Source organism: Orbicella franksi, unplaced genomic scaffold (assembly GCF_964199315.1).
Source record: "Orbicella franksi unplaced genomic scaffold, jaOrbFran1.1 SCAFFOLD_51, whole genome shotgun sequence".
Classification (NCBI taxonomy): domain Eukaryota; kingdom Metazoa; phylum Cnidaria; class Anthozoa; order Scleractinia; family Merulinidae; genus Orbicella; species Orbicella franksi.
The window spans coordinates 44,437-55,000 of NW_027671022.1; the positions used below are offsets into that span (position 1 = coordinate 44,437).

The 10,564-nt window shown below is 38.8% G+C and overlaps 1 pseudogene across 1 annotated transcript in view; it reads right to left on the minus strand.

Annotated features, from left to right (window-relative positions):
* Positions 1-361: 361 nt before the first annotated feature.
* The window catches only part of LOC145476856 (inactive hydroxysteroid dehydrogenase-like protein 1), a 14,593-nt pseudogene continuing 4,390 nt past the window's right edge, over positions 362-10,564 (minus strand). The window contains exons 4-12 of the transcript XR_014047424.1: positions 10,253-10,328; positions 7,134-7,241; positions 6,874-6,932; positions 6,522-6,566; positions 5,945-5,979; positions 4,706-4,787; positions 3,001-3,066; positions 1,650-1,798; positions 362-538 (exon numbers count right to left, since the gene is read on the minus strand). The product of XR_014047424.1 is annotated as an inactive hydroxysteroid dehydrogenase-like protein 1 (transcript). The remainder of the gene's footprint in view (positions 539-1,649; positions 1,799-3,000; positions 3,067-4,705; positions 4,788-5,944; positions 5,980-6,521; positions 6,567-6,873; positions 6,933-7,133; positions 7,242-10,252; positions 10,329-10,564) is intronic.

Here is a 10,564-nt window from a genome sequence, read left to right on the forward strand (position 1 = left end):
GACTCCCATAGCAGCACAAGCGGCGACGAAGAACTCGACGACAGCGGAGATGAAGATGAGTGCCAGTGAAAGTTGCATTCGAAAATAACAGTGTTAAATACTTCTTTTCAGTAGCTACAAATGCTTTTTGTCGCCAAACGTTTTTTTAAAGCAGAAGGAAAGTTTGTAATAAATTTGTATCCTGCCTTCTATGTTTATTCTACAGCAATTTTTTTGATATTCAAACATGATGCCATTTTAAAGTTTTACTAAAATATTTCAGGTGACCCCCCCTTTTCCCCTTATTTTTTTGGGATGGCCCCCTCGAAAGCCATTTTTTTTCGCATGGCCCCCCCCCCAAATCCCACCAGCCCCCCCTACCTCATAAAAAAAATGAACGGTCCCTAGGGTTCAGAAATTGAATATAAATCAATAAACTTTGAACATTAATGAAGTGTCATGGCTTTCGGTTTCTGAAGACCGTTCGACGAATCTGATTGTTAAGCAATGTTGCCGCCCACATCCACAGCCACTCTGGACAGAATCCCACGAACCAGCCCTGTGGGAAAAAAAAAAGTTCACAAGTAAACGCAGAGTGCATGGTCGAGTTCTGCGAAACAACAGTGAGCGACAGTAGTGTTGAAACACTTCGCAGTAGAATTCGATTTTCGAGCGCTCCCCCTTCCCAAACAATGTTGAATTTTCTATTTCCAAGACAACGCAGATCACAACACCTACACAACATTGAATCGGGGGGCCAGGGGTATCAGAGAATTAACGTTAGATGCAAATGAAATAGAATAAGAGGCTAAATATCGAAAAGCGTCATTTCCTAAAAGTGTCTCGACTACTTTTGCCATCTGTTGTAGCTCACAAGATGCGAAGCTTGGGAAAGCGAGCTCACTGTTTTATTAGACATTTTCCATTACACATTTAGCATTGGGATGCTAAAAATAATTTTGAAAACTCTATAATTGTGCGACCTCCGGCAATCTTAGTAAAATTTTGCCAACGATGAAAAAGCCAAAAAAATTGTCGTGTTTTGTAATTTGAGACCTGGCAGGTGTCAATGAGGTTTTTTTTTTCACATGTACCAAAAAAGGTCACTTTTTTCGAACCAAAATGCAACCTTGTAAACAACCGACTTGGCGTTTGTCGGAGCATTCTCATTCGTCCAAATTAGCCACTTTAGAAACAAGAGGAAATCTGGGGCGAGTCCACAAGCCACTGCCAGATGTGACTCGCCCCAGATTTCTCCTCATTAATTAAGTGGTGAACTGTCTATGAAATCAAGACAATTTTCGTTTCGATGTTATCGAGATTTATTAGCATCCTGAGCATTTCCTCGCTTTGACTGAAACTTAACTGGATCTTGTTCTCACCCTCTGAGCAAATGTCTTGCTAAGTATCTAAGATCTCTAATTTCCTTTTGGTGTAAAAGACGCGACAACTTCTTATCCTTTGTTTTCTTTTTCTTTTCTTTTGTTTTTCTTTTGTTTTTCTTTTGTTTTTTTTGTTTTTTCCTAAACGGTTGCCTTTGCGTTGAGCAACAGCTCGCGTCATTTTTAAGGTCTATACTCTCATCCTTCATAGCTCAAGACCAATGAGCTCGCGGACTGATTCAGACTGATTCTCTGAGTACCTGGACACAGGTGGTCAGCAGTATCTACCTGTATCGCATGACTCCAGTACCCAGGTTTCGCCGTGAGCGTCCAAGTGTAGCCAGAGCATTTCTCACGTACGTCTCGGGAGATGGTACAGCAATGCTAGGCTTTGCACCGTATGTCATGGCTGTAGCTACATAAAATGGCCTCAATGACTAAGAGAAGGAAGAGAGATAAGACCACCGCCCGGTTAGTTCATATGGTAGAGCGCCAGACTGCTGTGCGGGAGGTCAAGGGTTCGAGCCCCACACCGGACCAACACTCGGCGTTTTAAAATAACTGAGAATGTGCTACCTTTGTAATTATATCTGCAAATGGTTAGATGTTCAAGTCTCTTCGAAAAAGGACTAGAAATCGTAGGCCCCATTTCCCATATCCTCAGTGTTACATGGTTAGCAGAGCACGTTAAAGAACCCACACACTTATCGCAAAGAGTAGGACACGGAGTTCCCGGTGTTGCGGTCTGGCCTTGTTTCATGGGTTGGTGCTTCACGTAGGGTTAACGTCATGGCGCCTTTATTTCCCCCTTGGACAAGATTGTCCACGAAACATTGCTCTGCCTATGCCTATGTCTAACGCAGCGAGTCTGCAAAACACAGGTGTTGTTAGAATCGTCCTTGACACAACGCTCTCCCAGTAAGTATCAGGAAAATCTCAAATTATAGTCTTGTTTGCTTTATACTACCGGAAAAGACGTGAGTACAACGGCAAGAGATATACGATGACTGAAAAGTTCAGGCTCCCCAAGTTAGGCTAATCCCGGTTGTGGTGTTAGTCTTATCCAGGGTTAAAGAAACGGCAAACAAGGATCCTCCTCCTATGCACAGTCCATTTCGAGTACTGTATTACTAGTTGGTTTTCAAAACAAATTCAGTACATTTTGCCCTTGAACACACTCGCACAAATCTGTCGTGTACCATTTATCTCGATCACAAGATATGCTTGTAATCTCCCGTCGATAAATCGTTTTGTAATTTTTCGCTCATGTATGTATTTTCGCTGTTGTTTCTCCTTAGAAAAAAAGCTACTTTTTTGCATGCCCTCAAGCTACTCTTTTGCTACGCCATATATTTTTTTGGAATAAAGTAAACATGCATGTTTTTGCTTTGTCCATGCATCTAGTACAGTTTAGAGAGGTAAGCTCTGATATATCTCTCAGGAGAGACTTTAAGCAGAGAAAATGTCGGAAAAATCAGATGTCAAGAGTGAAAACCAAACCCACAGAGCTCCCGAGGCAACTACAGTGGTGTGGACGTATATCTAAGATACTTGTAAAAATGTAAAAGAAATTCTTGATAATTCAGAGATACAACTAACTTGATTCCTATAATAATATTAAATTGCAGACAGATCACACCTGGACTTCAACTCCGTGTGACGAATATTCATATGCCAGTGCACGTGAAAAGCTGTCCACAAATTCCTGCAAGGGCAAAAAAGCAATACTCAAATAAGTAACAATTATCAATGGTGAAAAACGAGTTCTCAGATGATTAATAATTCATCAAGTTAAAACAAAGAAAATGACAACCATGGAGCAGGTTTGGATACCCGGTCTTAATTATTGTAGCAAAGATTTTGATGGTGTTACTTCTCCGTTTACTCCTTAGTTTTTGTTTCGGTTGAGAAGATATGCGAAACACTCGAGACAGCGTTTCATCGGCTATCCAAACATCTCAAATTTCGTCAAAAATACTCCGCTGCGCGTCGTATTTTCAATTCTCTTCTCAGTGTTTGGATCTCCCGATGAAGCACTGTCTCTCGTTTTTGATTACTTTAAAGCCAGCATCTTACAGGCTCTTTATTATTGCGCTTAGGTATCTACCTCAGAGTAGTTTTGAGGTCGTCAATATTCTCCCTTGTTCCCGTTTAGAGGAGCTACGTCACGGTTTGCTCATCTTGAAAAGTTTAGCCTCGATTTTTCAAGTTCACGTCGTTTGTAATCCGTGTTAATCTTCTCCATCCTTAACCATCCTTGTCCTTCATGGTTTATCATTATCCCTGGTGTTTGTCCACTTTAGTGGACTATTATTTTCAGGTTTCCTTCAATTTAAATGAAATTTTGTACGAGGCCAAAATAACTCAAAATAACGTGACTGAGCTCCTTTAACATCCACTGGTCGTTTAGGAGAAGAGGAGGAGGGGCGAGTCAATTTTTGGACGTCAGTACGAGGCATGTCTGACCAAAAGCATTATAATCCAGTTTAATAAAGTTCACTTCAGGTTTGGAACGGAAGATAACAAAAACAGGAAGTTTTTACTTGCGCGGGCGATCAACAAACGGCTGAGCATACTTGAAGTAAGTACTAGGCCTGTCGAGGCGTTGTACCTGATCCTTGTTCCCTCTTCTGAATACAGAGGTCGGAAATTTTCCAAAAGGAGAAAACTTCAGGCGATACTTCTACGTCTTAAAGCTATAAATAAATTTCATAAATATAAATTCGATATATTTAGATCTGTAGCGACTGGAGCGCAGTGACTACTGGGCCAGCAAAATTCCAAGTGGACATTAAGGAGGGGGCTGAGGGAGGGGGGGGGGGGGCACCTAAACGCCCAGTGGACGTTAAGCGGGTAATAAGTGAAAATATCGACCGCCCCTTAAACGTAACGGCTGCCCCCACTGCTAAAGCGTTCTGGTTTGCCCCTAAATATGTGTTCAATCGAGTTCTTCCCACGATTAACTTTTGCTTTCTTTGCGCTTTGTTTCTGCTAACTTTCTTGTCATTGTTTTCTTAATTGGCGCTTTCTACGATGGAACTCAAAGCATGTGGTCCGTGCATCTGGTGCGTTTATCGAGGCATGAGGTTTAGAGAAGAACAGAAAAGATGTACAACTTTATGTTCATATCTGTCCTCCTATCAAACGCCACAGCTATACGTGTACATACATGAAGATATCTCAATAAAACGCAAGGCTTAACCAAGGACCAAATATCTTGAGGCGACGAGCAATCTTTCAATTCAGCCCTGTGCATAAGGACATTCAGAGATTCATTGGCAGGAGGGCTTCACATGGCTGTTGTCAGGTTAGGTTTTTAGAGAAGAAAATGAAAGGCGCAGTACCTTAGTAGCAGCATATACTGTCATCTGTGGTGTGGGCAGCTGTCCTGCACTGGATGACATGTTTATGATGGCTCCAGATTTCCTGAAGGTCAACAAGACATTAACTATTTAGGCAGTAGTTATCCAAGACTAAACCCTCTATCAACAATGTATTGAAAAGATGAAAACAGAGCCAAGTCGCAGCCAGGAAGCTGACCACTTGAGTCGCTGTCGACAACAACAACAACAAGCTTTATTACAATAGAATGATGGCAGACTGCCAGCAGTCTAACTTTAAGCTTGTCACCAGCAACTAAAATGATGGATTCCAATTGGCAATTTACAGGTTGATGAAAAGACATTGCACTCAACTTTTGCTGTTTTCGAACAGTGTATAAAAATTGTGCTATAAAATATCAATTTAATTTTCAGTTGTTTTCAATACATGCTTCACATCATTAAGTCTTGTCAAATGTGTTTGCCTACACTACTGATTTTGCCACTGATAATTCATTCAGCTTACAGTACATCACTGTACCACTGATGTAGCTCTATATTTATACTGAAGTCCTGATTTACTATGTACGTGTTTGCAGTTTAATATCTACGATACAAATTTATTACAGCTGGCAGTCCACGAGTGTGTCCATTTTTAATTTATTCTCTGATTCATTCTTTCATGTACTCATACTATCCAATCAGAAGCCTTGGAAATTCATCTTTGACTTCTGATTGGATAGTCTGCACACATGATTCAAATTAATTAAAAGTGATTGAATTAATTAAAACTGGTCACACTTGTGGCTGCTGACTGAAACACTCACTGCTGGGGATTTTTGTTGTTAATAATCTAAGAATCATTAAAAACAATTACAATAGGATTACAATAAAAGTAATTGACAGAAATAAATACAATGAAAGTACAATAAACTTCTACTTAAGAAGATAAAATATTCCCGTGAGGGTTTGCTTCTTATACGGGAGCAGCATTTTGCAATAACTATGCGTAGCTGACTTAATTCTTGTCCATTTTTGTCATGTACAGCAATCATGATGGTTAACCATTCCAGTGGACATAGTAAAAAATAATTTAATAGATACACAGACAGCAGTTGTAAACATTTGGTGGTGCATTTAAGCTCTCGACCTGTCAGTATTTAACAATGTAATCCTCTCGTACAAGAAGACAGATCTTTCAGAACAATCTTTAAAAAAGGCAAACCACTAGATAACTTGTCATCACTCTTAAAGTAAGGATACCTTTTACACATTTGAGGTAACACAATACGGGTCATCTGAAATGCAAAATATTTTTTGTTGACAATTACCAGGTGTCATACAGTAAACTCATTTTAAAAGAAGCAGGTCTTCCAAAGGAACACTGGCATAACAAGTTTACATTTTTAATGAATTGAGAAAATAAAAGAAAGAAAAAGAAAAATCCACTGCTTATTCCAAGAAGTAGAAAAAGTATAACAAGTACTGTTCAGTAGTAAAATTGGAATCCTGATCTTATTCAACACCTCAATTTTTTTTAACCTCGAAATTATTCTGCTTAGCCGACTTTTTTGTGCTTACCTGCATAATTGTTGGGGAAAATTTGCCACTGATTTTTTTCAACCAATCATTTTTTTGAACAAATTTCCTTCCCCCTTGTGAATAAAACAATAACAGATTTCCTTTAAACAAAAAAGCCAAACAACAAACAAACAAACAATATTTTCCTAGTACATTTGTTCTGACTAAGACACGATCAGATTCCACAGTATATCCAAAATTATATGTTAATAATGTAAACAATGTCCTATAATTAAAAAAATTATTTACTGGTACCTACCATTATCACTGAAGTCATGTTAATGTTTATCAGGTCAAAAAGTTTCTGCGGTGCAAACGAGATGTTTGTCATATAGCTGTATGTGTATGTATGTGAGTGACCACACACAGGAATCTAGACTGCGTGTAAGTGAAATTTACAATGTGCAAACAAAAGCATGCGCAGAGGCATGAGGAGGATAGTGTAATAGTATTAAGGATAACAAAAATGCTGGGTGACAGAAAAGTCATTGTTGCCTTTGCAAAATTATATGTTGCGAGACAAGTCAGAAGGAATATTAGTTGTACTCTTAATAATATTCAGATCTTATAAAATTCATGCGCACCATCAAGGAGAAGCCCTTGGATCTTACCTGGTTAGAGATATCTAGAAAATACTGTGGGTAGTCATACATTACACCAACATTGTTCACTAATAAACAAACAAGAAATAAACCACCATTAAAAATTAATATCTTTATCATATCAAATTTATGAGTAATTCTAGCTGGCAGTTACAGTTATCAGACCATGTAACTGCTTATACATGGTATCAAATGATAAATTGATATTAAGAGAGCTATTACATACAATTATGTTCTGTTCATGTACATGACAACTTATTTAAACTTACCTAAAATACCAATTTCAAGCCCTTCTATAGCGGAAAATATTTTGGGGTAAACATCCTGAGAACCAAAATCTATTGGAATGACACAGGTCTGAACCTTGAATTCTTTCTCTAAAGAACAAAAGCAAGCATGAAGATCAACCAATTTAATTAAAATAAGAATAATTTCACTATTAGTCATAGAGCAGCAGCTACAGGCAGTGCTGTAGCATGGGGAGGGGCCATGGGGGGTTTGGCCCCCCTCCAAAAAAAATTGACTAGCACATAATAAAAATATTCAAAAGTAGAAAAGTAATGATATTGGGATACTGTTGGATTCTTTTAGCATAAGTAACACTCTGGTTAACTCTAATTTTTCTTTATAACATTTTACAACAAATCTCCAGCACATTTTTTCTTCAAACTCTTACAAAGTTTAAAGCACCGAAACCCAGAAGTGGTATTGGATTTTTGCATTTGACCACTGTAAACTGAGCCTATAATCTTGACAGGCAAGTTCAGTCAGCGGCCACGCTCTTCCTGCTTGTTTTCAAAAACATTCAACATTCGGTTCGATAAAGCACGAAATTTTATAGCTTTGACAAGGAAAAATCAAGAGGCTTTTACCCCAAATGATTTGCCACGAAAGCTGTCTTTGGTCTTGCATGCAACCCAAACATCCGAATCAAATGAAATGGTTCCTGGGGTCTATGTAGTAGGTAAGTATTTGTTACACAACACTGTCAATTCGTATAATAAACAGGTTCAATTAGGAGAGTACAACGGTCAAGTAACATATCTGATCAATGATTTTAGTCAGTTAAAAATTGCTGTAAGCTGCTCTCAGAAGGCTGGAAAGGCCATTTTAGAGAACCCAGATTTCAAAGTCTCCCAGGGGGGCTTCCCCCTGGACCCCCCTAGAAGCTCGTGCCTTTAGCGCTCGGTCGGGTGCCCCCCCCCTTAATAAATTTTACCCTGCTACAGCACTGTACAGTTGTACATGTAGTACATTATTGCCAGCAAGTGATATTTTGCATCATCTTTAACCTGTTAAATATTTCTAAAACCTTGAAATGATTCTTATAAGATTAAATTTGGAAATACAGTTAACAATAAAGATTAGCGAAAAAACTGAGCAACGACGTTTCGGTGTCATCCTGGCACCATTTTCAAGTTAAAAAATATTTGTGCGAAAAGTAAACTAATTTATACCAATGGTAGAGGTGCGAAATTGAATAAATTAATATTAAGATAGCTGTTCAATGTTCATGTTCATTCCAATGAGGTGTCAAACACTGGTAATGAGTTCAGTGTCTGTTCAAAGCCTAAACAAATACTTTTGCGCGAATGGAGTCTGACTGTGTGTTAAGGCTCGGTTTCTTCTTGCGAATCCACAACATTTCGCGGATCACGCAATCGAACTTTCCCTGACATTTCTTTAGGATCTTAAAGTTGTTAGTCAGGTCACCAACTGTATCAACTCGGTGTTCATTTTGAAGGTGTTTTCCGATGGCGGTAAATCGGTGTTCCTCAATGCGCTTGTAAAGATGACGGCTAGTGTAACCGACGTATTCTGCATCACACAGATCACATATATAGTTATAAACAACGCACTGTTGATTGATCAAAGGTGGTTTTGGCTCTTGTACTTTGAGATCATCGCCAATTTTACGGCTTCTGAACACCGGCTGTAGTTTGTGATCAAGTTTATTACTCAAGTCCGAGAGATGTTTCTTTACTATGTCCGCTGATTTCTGGTCTTTAAAAGGCAGGACAATGCGGTAGATATTCTCTGTTGGAGGCGTCGATCTTGTGTCTGGTGACATCACTGAGTTAACGAAACGGGTGATGGGGGATGGTGTCATCCATCCATATCCTTCACCATGGAGATCGCATCTAACAGTAGGCTACCATTTGTTGGCATTGAAATATGCAAGAAGGGCTGCAAGCTGGTAACAAGTGTTTACCGTAAACCCACAAACACTGGTCTCCTCTTACATCACCAAAGTCATGTCGACAACCGCTATAAAAGATCTTTAGTTAAAACCATGTTAAACCGTGCTTACCGCTTGTCCTCAACATGGGAACTATTCTCAACAGAATGCGAACACCTTAAACTGATCTTTTCTAACCTCAAGTACTCAGATTCTCTTGTGAACTCCACCATCACCCGTTTCGTTAACTCAGTGATGTCACCAGACACAAGATCAACGCCTCCAACAGAGAATATGTACCGCATTGTCCTGCCTTTTAAAGACCAGAAATCAGCGGACATAGTAAAGAAACATCTCTCGGACTTGAGTAATAAACTTGATCACAAACTACAGCCGGTGTTCAGAAGCCGTAAAATTGGCGATGATCTCAAAGTACAAGAGCCAAAACCACCTTTGATCAATCAACAGTGCGTTGTTTATAACTATATATGTGATCTGTGTGATGCAGAATATGTCGGTTACACTAGCCGTCATCTTTACAAGCGCATTGAGGAACACCGATTTACCACCATCGGAAAACACCTTCAAAATGAACACCGAGTTGATACAGTTGGTGACCTGACTAACAACTTTAAGATCCTAAAGAAATGTCAGGGAAAGTTCGATTGCTTGATCCACGAAATGTTGTGGATTCGCAAGAAGAAACCAAGCCTTAACACACAGTCAGACTCCATTCACGCAAAAGTATTTGTTTAGGCTTTGAACAGACACTGAACTCATTACCAGTGTTTGACACCTCATTGGAATGAACATGAACATTGAACAGCTATCTTAATATTAATTTATTCAATTTCGCACCTCTACCATTGGTATAAATTAGTTTACTTTTCGCACAAATATTTTTTAACTTGAAAATGGTGCCAGGATGACACCGAAACGTCGTTGCTCAGTTTTTTCGCTAATCTTTATTGTTAACTGTACTTGAAATGATCATTAGAGATCAACTGGGTATCCTCAAAATCAGGCTTTTAATTAGCTTGAGCATCATTACAGCAGCCTCTTATTTATTGTGATTAGTGATATAACATGTACAATTGTATCCATAATTATTAGATGCCCTAAAACATTGCATAATTTCTCAGATAATTGTACAATGACAAACATATACAGTTGAACCTCCGGTTGCGATTATTAATAGATTTAACTTACCAATGATCTCTGCAACTTTTTCCAGTTTTTGCGTTGATCTACTCATCAGAACAACATTCATTCCACATCTAGCCAACTGAAAGTCAAGCGGTAATAAAGAAATCTTACTGGATCATACAATTTCTTTTAATTATTAATTTTATTAAGTATACACCAACACGCTATATGCAGCCAGATGAAGCCCCAACTCAAACCAAAATCAATTTCCCCTGGAAATCAGTTTACTGTAATTTTATCCATAGTGACCAGAACCCTTGATAACTTAAACTTCCTGCTAACCCCAAGCAATTTCTTTGTTTCCCTTTAGGTCAT